The sequence below is a fragment of the Mastomys coucha genome, unplaced genomic scaffold (genome assembly GCF_008632895.1).
Source record: "Mastomys coucha isolate ucsf_1 unplaced genomic scaffold, UCSF_Mcou_1 pScaffold7, whole genome shotgun sequence".
NCBI classification, from domain to species: Eukaryota; Metazoa; Chordata; class Mammalia; order Rodentia; family Muridae; genus Mastomys; species Mastomys coucha.
The window spans coordinates 32,354,128-32,368,295 of NW_022196913.1; the positions used below are offsets into that span (position 1 = coordinate 32,354,128).

The 14,168-nt window shown below is 38.2% G+C and overlaps 1 protein-coding gene across 6 annotated transcripts in view; it reads left to right on the forward strand.

Moving 5' to 3' along the window:
* Positions 1 to 6,255: 6,255 nt before the first annotated feature.
* LOC116081753 (prolactin-5A1-like) overlaps positions 6,256 to 14,168 on the forward strand; it is a 79,759-nt gene continuing 71,846 nt past the window's right edge. For all 6 annotated transcript variants that reach the window (XR_004114996.1, XR_004114994.1, XR_004114995.1 and 3 more), the window contains exon 1: positions 6,256 to 6,531. The gene's annotated coding sequence lies outside the window, so the exon portion shown is untranslated. The remainder of the gene's footprint in view (positions 6,532 to 14,168) is intronic.

Consider the following 14,168-nt stretch of genomic DNA (forward strand, 5'->3'; position numbering starts at 1 on the left):
GGGTCTAAAGCAGCAGCTATCTCCTCTGAACTGGTGCTGCATCCCCTGGGTCCAAGTGCTCTGGGCCCTGGGGACTGTGGATTGCACGAATCTGAGTCCTAGCCCATCTAAGTTCTACTCTTAGTCTGAGCTCCAGTACAAGTGCAGTGCGAGTCCTTCTTCGAGTCCTTCTGCAAGTCCTAGTCCTTATCCTCTCCTTCCGCACCAAGTGAAAAGCAGGCTTAAGTAGCATACAGCAAGCAAGGCAGATGACAAGAGTCATGTAGGCAGGTGACACATTAAGGTCAGTGATCTTACTCACCAAGATCACGTATCTAGTTGTGAAGCAGGCGTAAGAGCAATGGTGCCCCTCCCTGCTGGGGCTAATTTGGTATTCCTATACTAACTCTCTGGTTCTTGGTGGAGGCAATGACTAGGAGGTTTTAATTTAACACTTCTAGCTAATGTCTTTGGGTGGAAGCCCTTCATTACTCTCTAGTATCTAAAATATTTTTAACTACTATCAGCTGTCTATTGCTCTAAGGAATATGCTTGACCTCTGTTGCTAGCTGTGGCGAGGCAGATACTTTGAGAGAAATTGCAAGCTATGGACAACTTGGTATTAAACTAGGATAGTTGGAAACATTGTGCTGGCCAGAAAACAGTGCCCAATCTTAGCCATTTACAAGTCATTACTTGGGGTACCTTTATGCCTAATTATGAGGGCGTGTTGATGATTGGAAAGACTAATCTGGAACACGTCTGAGTTAGGTAATACCAGCGACTGTCTGAAATCCAGGAGGCACAGAATTCCTTTTGGATTCTTATTGCCTCTTATCCTTAATCAGGATTTTATTCCCGATATTTTGGATTTTGGATGTGACTGGAGTAGACGAGTGTGCATAGCAAGCCAGGGCAGAGCAATAGTGATCATTAAAAAAAAAAAAAAAAAAAAAAAAAAAAGCTGTCAGAATGCATGAACACGATTTGTTTTTAAAGAACTCAGGGTCATTAATTTACAATTACTAAAATAGATAAGTAAAATGCTTCAATAAGATAAAATACTAAAATAAGTTTAGTATTGTAAACAAGCCCTCAAGGCTTGATGAACAAAGGTTCTGGGCTGAATGCTCTAGGCTGTGAGTCAGTTAAAGAGGCCACAATAGATGAAATCTTCAGTGCATCAATGAGTGTGAGCACTGGGCCTCCATAGCTATAGTACGTACACACTCAGGATTGTCATTTCTAATCACTGTACTTTCTGTATAAGGCTGACAGTCTTAGGATTTATTAAGATTCCTAGAAGTTCATTAAAATTTTACAACTTGGTGATTACTAAATTTCAATTCTACATGTGTCAAATAATACATACCTAGGAAACTTTAATATTTTAAAAACTAAATATTGAATGACTTGTACACATTAAAGTATATTTATTATACTTTTAGTTTTTTGCTGTATGATATTACTAAAATACTGTACTCTATTTTATGACTGTTACAGTCAAAACAATTGAATTCTGAATTTTTTGCCAGCTTTGCATGGTGAAGGGAGATAGATTCAGTGGTAACTGAATCCATCAATTCAAGTCGTAGAGAAAGACAATTGATGTTTTGTAGTTTATTTCAGAAAGGGGAAAACCCCTGGGTGAGCAGTGTGTATGGCAGGGTAGAAAGGGTGCTGCTCTTCTTCTGTTCCTGGCATCAAAAGTGCAACAGATTTAAATGCACTGGAATCATACACTCTGCATTCTGAGAACAATGCAGTAGGAAGCTACAGACTAAACTGTACAAGAAAATATTTAAAACCAATATAAGTTGAATAGCAATTTTCCAAAAAATCAGTATGTAACAAAAGAAACAGAGAAATTTTTAAGAAATAAAAAAAAGAGTAATTTAAAAAGGAAAACAAATTCTATCAAAATAAAAAGAATGCCACTCAAGCAGAAATGAAAAAGAACTACTTAAAAACAGTTGGAATTAAGAACACATCTACTGAGTTCAGATCCACAGCAACTCCATAAAAACTGGGAGCTGGGAGGGGCAGTGTATGTCTGTATTCCCAGAGCTAGGAGATGGAAACAGAGAGCAATGGGAGATGGGAGGGGCAGTGCATGTCTGTATTCCCAGAGCTAGGAGATGGAAACAGAGAGCAATGGGAGATGGGACTGTAGCATCACCTGCTTACCCACTCTAGTTGAAATGTCAAGATTCAAGTTCAGTGAGACAATTTATCTCAAAAAACTAAGGTCAAGAGATAACTGAGGGCACAAAACACCCACACAAACACACACACACACACACACACACACACACACACACAGAGAGAGAGAGAGAGAGAGAGAGAGAGAGAAACAGAGAGAGAGAGAGAGAGAAACAGAGAGAGAGAGTGATTTAAAATAAAACAAAAATATGAATACTTTGGCATTATACACAAATACAAATACTTCATTTTTAAAATTAGCTAGTGAGACTCAGAAGAGAAAGGCAAAATATAGTACTCAATATAACAATGTATTTCATGTACATGTAAAAGTTTGTGTCAGGCTCATATTTCTAAATAACTGGTCCTCCACTACTGAAATTGTTAATTGGTCCTCCACTACTGGAACTATAGAACAGTGGTTCCAAACTTCTCAATCTTCCTAATGCTGGGACCCTTTAATATAGTTCCTGATGTGGTAACCCCCAACTGTAAAATTATTTGTTACTTTATAACTGCAATTTTGCTACTGTTATGAATTGTAATATAAATATCTGAAATGCAGAATATCTGATATGCAACCCCTCCCAAGGGGTCGTGACCCAGAGGTTGAGAACCACTGCCCTAGAACATTTTGGCAGAGTCAGCATATTAAGAAATAATTTGTTAGGCTTCATTAAAAAAAAAAAAAACAGAAAACAAATTTTAGAGAAGCAGGAAATAAAAAGTTAAACTAATACAAAGAAACAAGATACAACAAGTTTAAAACTGCAACTCCAAAATTCATCCTAAAATTCCCACTTTTTTTCTAAATTTGGCCTGCCAATATTAATTTTAGCAGGAAGACTAGAGACAGTGGCAGGGCACAGCGCAAGGGAAAGTCAGTGGCACAATGAGAGAGGGAGGAAGGAAACTAACAAAACTATTTTTATTAGAAGATACTGTAATAAAGTCAAATGTGCAATTTTAAATTTCTTTAACAATCAATCAATTAATTAGAAAGAGAGACAAAGTGTATATGCATAAGTGGAGCAAAACAAAGAACTTGTTTACCAGCTGAGTCAGTGAACAAAGGAGAGAACATCAACGATACAGTCCTTTGGGCTCCAGGGGTTTCACTTGAAGACTTTAGAACTCCCAGGTAGAATATGCAGTTCTATACAACAGCATATGTTCTATGTATGATTAGGACCTTAAGTTCTTTTCCCAGGATATGTACTTCAGTATTGTAATGAGATCCATGGCACATTATTGAATACATCTGCACCTGGGTCAGTTGTTGAGGTTAGTTGGTTAAAACAAACGTTTTGCCAGCCTTTCTCACTGGTATATGCTAATCTTAAAAGGCCTGTGACAACCATCTATATTCTACTCTCCTGTCTTAGACTTGTTGCTTCATGGGCTTGATTATTCGTCTCATGCTAGCTTACTGCAATAGACAATAAGCAATATAACATATGACATATAAAATGTCTATTTAGAGGACATTCTCAGGACCACAAAAGTGCAAGTTTATTTACTACTTTACATGCTTTTAGAAATGTCAATAAAGATCCTCAAACTTCTAATCAAAACCATGTGAAAGTAGAAAAGAATCCCAGTCCTCTGAATACTTTCCCATGTGCAAGAATATGTTAGCCTCAGCAGCTAACCAAGCCTCAGAAGGTGAAGATCATTTATCCTATCACTTTGTTCTACAAACTAAGGCAACATGAGTACACAGGGGGGTTATGTCACAAATGTGGAGATGAAGAGTGAAGCCAAATATGAAATTCAAACATAAAATTCATACATGGTTGATGTTATTGAAGGAACTGCTTTGGTAGATCTTTTTTATATGCTAAGGAAATCAAGACAGAATGAGAAAAGGTACTACTCAGGAGTACACAGTTTTGTGATGGAATCCGATGAGAGTTCCTAGGAAAAGGATGACAGAACAACAGATGCAATGCTTATAGGCTTCAGTAAGGCAAGGAAAGGCTGGGCGTTAGCCAAGGGGAAGAAGATGCAGCAGGGATTGATACTCAATGTGCTATTCTGAGAGGATGCCTTTAAAGTGTGTGATTCATAATCTATTCCCCCATTAAAATGACTATGCAGCTTGACTGAAGACCCAGTGTGGAATATTCAATTCTTAGTACCTTAACGATGTTTCCGTGTCAGTGTCTGTAAGTGTCCAATGAACACCAATTCATTGTAAACCCAATATATACTGGGAGTAATGGTAGCAATGATACCATATAAGTGAGGAAATGAAGGTTTAAAGATTTAGCTTGTCAAAGGATGAGTCAGCATCCTTTCTGCAGAGATTATGTAGTGTCACTTTCTCCACTGCACAAAACTATGCTAGGAGTGCACGCACACCTTTGGCTCATGATGTATCACAGACTTGGAGAGTTTAAGAAGGAGTCAAATGTACATTGAATTTATGTATTTGGTAGAAAGGAAAAAGTTAAGATGGTCATTGTTTATCCAGAAGGGACCTTTTCAGGAGGCAATTATAGACTACAGAGCACCAACCTGCAGCCAGTCTGACACACAGTTTCCCCTTTTGAGTCCTGAGCAAGCCAAACAGTACAAGATGGCTGAACCTTACCAGATCCTTGGACTATAGAAAAATGCCAAAAGATGAGAATTGTGAATCTAAAGCATCAGAATGTAGTCCATTGTATACACCATGCAGAACCCAACATTTTTCTTTGGAGAAAACAAGTGGAACAAGCATTTGAATCTTTTTCTATTTTATTACTCTTGGATATTCTGTTAATACCATCTAATATGCTGAATTCCAGAAATAACTGTGCTAGCATGGATACCGCAGTAGTAAACTTTCAGGATCCTGTCTACCCTCAGGAGTAGGTGTCATTATATAATGCTAAAAATCTCATGTCTTATGTATTCAGAAAACCATCTAGAACAGTAAACACGGTAGATAAGAATCTGATAGATAGTGCTTGGTATGATAAGCAAAGATGTACCAAGGCCACAAGATTATTGATTTTTATTTTAAACTCATTCTCATATCAGGACCCCAAAGACAGTCTTTAGAAGTTACCAGGTTTCTAAGTCCATTTCCCTAAGCGCCAGATTGAATAAATCTCCTTTTTCTGCATTTTAGTGTTAGTCCACCTCTTTAAATTGACATATCAAAAATTCATGGACAACCCCTGATTTGGGGATTCATTCTATGATCCATTTCTGACATTATGATTGCCACTGCTGCTGCATACACATCAGATCAAATGACAAGACAACTGATATAAATGCACTGTGATAATGGCTTTAAGGTATGAAGGTCCAGCCTGGGATAGAAATTGCCAATACTTTTGACCATTTGATACTGTTAAAATACACTATACTTGATACAATGTGAAGTATCTAATGACCTGCTCAGCTACATGTTAGCACGATCACCAAGCCACCAAAGTTATAATTTCTTGTCAAGTAGTGACACTGTGCTTATAGGTACAACCACTGACTTTGAAATTAAATTGAAACCCTGAGTTACAAAAGGAACCAATATGTTGTAATGTAAACCAGCCAAAACTCTTTGACTGGGAAGGTTCCCTAGGCTCAAGTAAGGAGGCTTTTCTTAGTGTTTGTTTTTATAAACTTATCTGATAGGCCTATCATCTCTCTCAAAATATGTCTGATACCACAGATGACTTCTTTTATTAGCCAAGGCTGGAGAGGTGAACACTATGATGATAGGTAGTACTTAGCAGAAATCCCTACCAAACTGCTCAGATTAAATGCTGCTGCTGCTGCTGCTGCTGCTGCTGCTGTTGCATGGTGACTAAATGGTTATAAAAGATTCAAAGCATCTATCACCTAATCCAGGGTTCAGGCCACAATGCACGAGAGTTGACAAGGAGAATGGAAAAAGCCATGAGGAAAGCGGTGTAGTGTTAAAAAATTGTTGTGTTCTCTGAGTATGACACAACCACCCATCATAAGGGAGCAAAGGTAGCTTTGTGACACGTGCCACCAGTCAACAGACCTCAATGAGCAAACAGACAAAACTGAGCAAAATAATAGAGACGTACTAGGCCTGGGGAGATGGTAATGGGTCTATTATCTTTCCCCGAGGAAGTAGGGTCCTGGAAACTTAACTTGGGCTTCCAGATGTTATTATGAGCCCCCGTTCCCCAAGTCTGCATGCTTATGGAGCGGTGAGTGTGTTTCTCTATCTAACTTAGAAACTGGGGAGATGTACCAACAACCCCCAACTCACTAGAAAACAATAGAAAAAGGAATGATACTCAAAATGTCAATACAGCTAAAACTGAGAAGCACACCTAGGAGACCACAAGCATCTGAAAGCCTGATTGGTCAGATCTGGAAAAAGAGGTAAGTAACATTACCTCAGTACAGGTCACTGCTACGGACTGCTTTACTTGGATTAGATTACTGAAACTTAAAATTCCCACTCTAAGGTAGACAATGCTAAAAGGTGTATATCTCACATCCTCTGGAGAAGTTGCTTAAGGCCAAATAACTGTTAAAACAGGAAATCGGGCCACTATTAATTACTTCTCTTTACACTGTTGATACCATATTCAAATATAATGAATTTATAACAGCTATGAAATTTTTATAAAATGTGAAACTGTGTTGTATGTAGACTGAAAAATCTCTTCAGTAATAATTAAAGATAAAGTGTGTATATCTCTCTATGTGTGTCTTTGTAAGGTTTAAAATAAATTCAGTGAAGCATCAGATTCTTTGAAAAACTTACGGCCAATTGGATTTTCAATTGTAATTTTTAAATTTCCCTAAAAGTTTATTTGGTTACCTTGATCATCATATACATATGCACATACACATACACATACACCACACACACACACACACACACACACACACACACACACACACACACACACATATACATATATACTGGTTACTTTAGCTTAGGGATTTTCATAACATAAATTAGCTAATGCCAAGTTTATATCACATGCTTTCAACTGAATTTATTTACACCTAAGTGTTTACAAGGCTTCGTTCCAAAGACTCGTATTTATAACATCAGAATAGCTTTCAGAGTAGTATCACTAGAGTTAGAAGGAACTTTTAAGGTGGTACATATCTCTTGTGTCGTTCATTCTCTTGAGATTGCAAATTGTTGATAAGTTAGAAGAGTCTGCCAAAAGAAAGCTGAGGATGAAAAAGAAAAGGAATCCAAGAGAGAGAATTTGAAAGGGAGGGCTCCCACTAAGCAGAGGGACTAAAAATCAAATCACTAGGACATCTCTAATGTTATTGAGTACAAAATGTAATGCTTAAAAGCAAGAAGAACCTCAGCTGACACTGACTCTCAGAACCTCAATGTGTTCCCTGTCCCCAGATATGCAGGTGTGTAAGATGGGACAGGTGAGGTGCAAAGTCCTTGTGGATGGCAATTTTTCTCCTCAGGCTGCTAATAAGAGGCCTGTGGGAAAGCAATTCACTTATCTAATCTACCTCTTTTCTTACTATAGTTTGATGATAATTTTAAAGGCCCAGTTTCCTCATAGGTTATTATAAAAAAATCAAATTTTTTAAAAAAATCTAAAGCTTTCTGTAAAGGGAGAAGCCCATAGGCACATGGTAATGAGCTGGCAACTCCGTACTGTGGCTTCTGGCCTCCAGCACAGCTTTCTTCAACCTTGTGATTAAAAATCCATCCTCCATGTGTTTAGTCTGATATATCAGACATAACATTGAAGCAAACAGAACTTTGGTGTTCTTGTCACACTTATGACCAAAATGCTGATACCAGACATTGAATTAAAAGACAAAAAGCTTGTGTGAGTCTGATGAATGACAATCATCAGAAAACTCAAGACATGAAACTATCATATGAACATGACTTACACTCAGTTCAGAGTTAATGTATGGTCCAAATGTCTGAGAACAATACGTGCACTTTGTGAACACTCCAGAAAACTAGAAGGCTGACAAGTTTTCAAACTATATATGTCTGTGCAAATACACTCTTTAAATATATTCAAAAAATATAGTTTTTAAATATATTCAAAAATATTTTCAAAAATAGTTTTGAAATATTTATAATAGAGACCAATTTTGGTTTTCTGCTCTACCTGAAATATGAGCTGTGCAACAAGGCTCTCTACAGGGAACTTGTCATTTTACAGGGACACATAATCTCCATGGTTTCCTTCTCTGCCACCACAGCTGCCACTCTTAGTCCTATAAGAGAAAAATATCTCTGTCCAAGTGTGTAATTAATTAATTTTTGGTATTTATTTACATCACAAACACTGCTCCCCTTCCCAGTTCCTCCCTCACAAAGTCCCCTCTACCAGTGTGTAACTTGTAAATGGAGGCCCCCAATGTACACTTGACCTGCCATATATTATATCTGAACACACCAATACTCGCTTTCCAGAAAGCATCAATGATTTGTAAGAACCTGATTTACTTGTGGGGTTTTTTTCTGAGATGTGACTTCACACTTAATTAAGAAAGTGTCATGAATAAAATCAAGCAATACACAGGAACATGAAAATCACCATGACTTCAATGTGAATAAGGAAAGGGGATAGTTTCATAGTCTCTAAATTTTCAAAATTCATTAAATGTTTTCCCCCTCTGAGGTAGGCTATTTTTTTTACTTTTAAATTCTTTTTGAAAGTAGATTAACATATATCTATTAGATATTTTCTTTATTTACATTTCAAATGTTATCCCCTTTCCTGGTTTCCCTTCTGAAAAAAAAACCCCTATTCCCTCCCCCCTCCCCCCTGCCCCCTCCCCATACTCATGAACCCACCCTCTCCTAATTCCTGGCCCTAACATTCCCCTACACTGGGGCATAGAGCATTCACAGGACTAAGGGCTTCTCCTCCCATTGATGACCGACTAGGCCATCCTCTGCTATACATATGCTGCTGGAGCCATGAGTCCCACTATGTGTATTCTTTGGTTGGTGGTTTACTCTCTGGGAGCTCTAGGGGTACTGGTTAATTCATATTGTTGTTCCTCCTATGGAGATTCAAACCCACTCAGCTCCTTGGGTCCTTTCTCTAGCTCCTTTATTGGGGACCCTGTGATCATTCCAATGGATGGCTCTGAGTCTCTACTTCTGTATTTGTCAGGCACTGTCAGAGCCTCTCAAGAAACAGCTATATCAGGCTCCTGTCAGCCAGCACTTGCTGCCACCCACAATAGTGTCTGGGCTTGGTGATTGTATATGGGAAGGATTCCCAGGTAGGGCAGACTCTGGTTTGTCATTTCTTCAATCTCTGCTCCACACTTTGTCTCTGCAACTCCTTCCATGGGTATTTTGTTCCTCCTTCTAAGAAAGATCGAAGTATCCACACTTTGGTCTTCCTTCTTCTTGAGTTTCTTGTGGTTTGTGTATTGTATCTTTGATATTCCAAGCATCTGGGCTAATACCCACTTATCAGAGCATACCATGTGTGTGTTTTAGTGATTGGGGTACCTCACTCAGGATGATATTTTCGAGATCCATCCATTTCCCTAAGAATTTCATAATTTCACAGTTTTTAATAGCTGAACAATGCTCAATTGTGTAAATGTACCAGAATTTCTGTATCCATTCTTCTGTTGAAGGATATCTGGGTTCTTTCCAGGTCTGGATGTTATAAATAAGGCTGCTATGAACATAGTGGAGCATGTATCTTTATTACATGTTGCAGAATACTCTTGGTATACGCCCAGGAGTGATATAGCTGGGTCCTCCTGTAGTATTATGTCCAATTTTCTGAGGAACCGCCAAACTGATTTCCAGAATGCTTGTACCAGTTTGCAATCCCACCAGCAGTGAAGGAGTGTTCCTCTTTCTCCACAACCTTGCCAGCATTTGCTGTCACATGAGTTTTTGATCTTAGCCATTCTGACATGTGTAAGGTGGAATCTCAGGGTTGTTTTGATTTGCATTTCCCTGATGGCTAAGGATGTTGAACATTTCTTTAGGTTCTTCACAGCCATTCGGTATTCATCAGTTAAGACTTCTTTGTTTAGCTCTGTACCTACTTTTAATAGGGTTATTTGGTTTTCTGGGGTCCAATTTCTTGAGTTGTTTGTATATGTTGGATATTAGCCCTCTATCGGATATAGGATTGGTAAAGATCTTTTCCCAATCTATTGGTTGCCATTTTGTCCTATTAACAGCATCCTTTGCTTTATAGAAGCTTTGCAATTTTATGAGGTCCCATTTGTCAATGCTTGATCTTAGAGCACAAGTTATTGGTGTTCTGTTCAGGAAATTTTCCTCTGTGCCTATGTGCTCGAAGGCTCTTCCTCACTTTCTTTGCTATTAGTTTCAGTGTATCTGGTTTTCTGTGGAGGTCCTTGATCCACTTGGACTTAAGCTTTGTACAAGGAGATAAGAATGGATAGATTTGCATTCTTCTTCACACTAAATGCCAGTTGATCCAGCACCATTTGTTGAAAAGCTGTCTTTTTTTGACCAGCTCCTTTGTCAAATATCAAGTGATCATAGGTGTGTGGGTTCATTTATGGGTCTTCAGTTCTATTCCATTGATCTACCTGCCTGTCACTGTACCAATACCATGAAGTTTTTATCACAATTGCTCTGTAGTACAGCTAGAGGTCAGGGATGGTGATTCCATAAAAGAGTCTTTTATTGTTGAGAATAGTTTTTACTAGCCTAGGGTTTTTGTTATTCCAGATGAATTTGCAAATTTCTCTTTCCAACTCTGTGAAGAATTGAGTTGGGATTTTGATGGAGATTGCATTGAATCTGTAGACTGCTTTTGGCAAGATGGCCATTTTTACTTTATTAATCCTGCCAATCCATCTTCTGAGATCTTCATCGATTTCTTTCTTCAGAGACAAGAAGTTCCTGTCATACAGATTTTTCACTTGCTTAGTTAGAGTCACACCATGGTATTTTATATTATTTGTGACTATTGTGAAGGGTGTTGTTTCCCAAATTTTTTTCTCAACCTTTTTATTCTTTGTGTAGAGGAAGGCCACTTATTTGCTTGAGTTAATTTTATATCCAGCTACTTTGCTGAAGTTGTTTATCAGGTTTAAGAGCTCTCTGGTGAAATGTTTGGGGTCACTTAAGTATACTATCATATCATCAGCAAATAGTGATAATTTGACTTCTTCCTTTCCAATTTATATCCATTTGACATCCTTTTGTTGTCTAATTGTTCTGGCTATTGTACTCTTCAAATACAATATTGAATAGGTAGGGAGAGAGTGGGCAGCCTTGCCTAGTCCCTGATTTTAGTGGGATTGCTTCAAGGTTCTCTCCATTTAGTTTGATGTTGGCTACTGGTTTGCTGTATATTGCTTTTACTATGTTTAAGTATGGGCCTTGAATTCCTGATCTTTCCAAGATTTTTATCATGATGGGGTGTTAGATTTTGTCAAATGCTTTCTCAGCGTCTAATGAGATGATCATATGGGTTTCTCCTTTGAGTTTGTTTATTTTTTTATTAGATATTTTCTTTATTTACATTTCAAAATATATCTCCTCTCCTGGTTACTCCTCTGAAAAAGATATTCAAAATATATCTCGTCTCCTGGCTACTCCTCTGAAAAAAATATCAAAAACAAAAACAAAAAGCTAACCATATTTCCTCCCTCTGCTCATGAACTTACCCTCTCCCACTTCCTGGCCTGGGCATTCCCCTACATTGGGGCATAAACCTCACAGAACCAAGGGACTCTCCTCCCACTGACTAAGCCATCCTCTGCTAGATATATGCTGCTGGGGCCATGAGTCTCATCATGTGTGCTCTTTGGCTGTTGATTTAGTCCCTGGGAGCTCTGAGGGTACTAGTTAGTTCATACTGTTATTTGTCCTAAGGGGCTGCAAATCCTTCAGTTCCTTGGGTCCTTTCTCCAGCTCCTTCATTGGGGACCCTATGCACAGTCCAATGGATGACTAAGAGTCTCTGCTTATTAGTCAAGCACTGTCAGAGCCTCTCAGGAGACAGCTATGTCAGGCTCCTGTCAGCCAGCACTTGCTGACAGACACAATAGTGTCTGGGTTTGATGATTGAGTATGGAAAGGATTACCATGTGAAGCAGTCTCGGGATTGTCCATCTTTCAGTCTCTGCTCCATAGAGTCTTTTAGTTTGTTTATGAAGTGGATTACATTGATGGATTTTCATATATTGAACCATCCCTGCATCCCTGGGATGAAGCCTACTTGATCATGATATCATTGCATCGATATTCATAAGGGAAATTGGACTGAAGTTTTCTTTCTTTGTTAGGTCTTTGGGTGGTTAAGGTATCAGAGTCTTTGAAGCTTCATAGAATGAATTGGGTATAGTACCTCCTGTTTCTATTTGTGGAATAGTTTGATGAGTATTGGTATTAGTTCTTCTTTGAAGATCTGATAAAACTCTGCACTAAACCCATCTGATCCTGGTGTTTTTTTGGTTGGGAGACTAAATGAATCTTTCTATTTTGGTAGCAGAAATAGGACTGTTTACATCATTTATCTGATCTTGATTTAACTTTGGTACCTGGTATCTGCCTTGAAAATTGTCCATTTCATCCACGTTTGCTAGTTTTGTTGAGTACAAGCTTTTGTAGTAGTATCTGATGATTTTTTTGATTTCTTCGGTTTCTGTTGTAATGTCTTCATTTTCATTTCTGATCTTGTTAATTAGGATACTGTCTCTGTGCCCTCTAGATAGTCTGGCTAAGGGTTCATCTATTTTGTTGATTTTCTCAAAGAACCAGCTCCTGGTTTGGTTGATTCTTTGTATAGTTCTTTTTGTTTTCATTTGGTTGATTTCAGCCTTGAATTTTATTATTTACTGCCTCCAACTGCTCTTGGGTGAATTTGCTTCTTTTTGTTCTAGAGCTTTCATATATGCTGTCAAATTGCTGGTGTGTGCTCTCTCCAGTTTCTTTTTCAAGGCACTTAAAGCTATTAGTTTTCACTGGGTGGTGGTGGCGCACACCTTTGATCCCAGCACTTGGAAGGCAGAAGCAGGCGGATTTCTGAGTTTGAGGCCAGCCTGGTCTACAGAGTGAGTTCCAGGACAGCCTGGAAATAGAAATTTTTTAAATGAAAGTTGTTTTTATTCGACATTAGAATGGATACTTCAACATTTTTCTTGGGTCCATTTGCTTGGAAAATTGTTTTCACGCCTGTTATTCTAAGGTAGTGCCTGTCTTTGTCACTAAGGTGGGCTTCCAGTATGCAACAAAACGTTGAGTCCTGTTTATGTACCCAGTCTGATAGCCTATGTCTTTTTATTGAGGAATTGAGTCCATTGATATTAATAGATATTAAGGAAAAGTAATTGTTGCTTCCTGTTATTTTTGTTGTTAGAGTTGGAATTCTGTTCATGTGGCTGTCTCTTTTAGTTTTGTTGAAAGATTACTTTCTTGCTTTTTCTAGAATGTAGTTTCCCTCCTTGTGTTGGAGTTTTTCATTTATTATCCTTTGAAGGGCTGGATTTGTGGAAAGATATTATATAAATTTGATTTTGTCATGGAATACTTTGGTTTCTTTATCTATAGTAATTGAGAGTTTTGCTGGGCATTGTTCCCTGGGCTGGCATTTGTGTTCTCTTAGGGTCTGTATGACTTCTGCCCAGGATCTTCCGGCTTTCATAGTCTTTGGCGAGAAATCTGGTGTAATTCTGATAGGCCTGCCTGTATATGTTACTTGACCTTTTTCCTTTACTGCTTTTAATATTCTTTCTTTGTTTTATACATTGGGTATGCTGTCAAATTGCTGGCATATGCTCTCTCCAATTTCTTTATGTTGAAGATATTTACTGGCCCTTTAAGTTGGAAGTCTTCACTCTCTTCTATACCTATCATTCTTAGGTTTGGTCTTCTCATTGCGTCCTGGATTTGCTGGATGTTTTGGGTTAGGAACTTTTTGCATTTTGCATTTTCTTTGATACAAGAGCTACAAATGTCAAGCAAAGCATTCAGTCTCATCTTTGTTGTTCTCTTTCCTACAAGCCACCACCCAAGTTAATTGTCTATGTCTCCCTTGGGTATATAA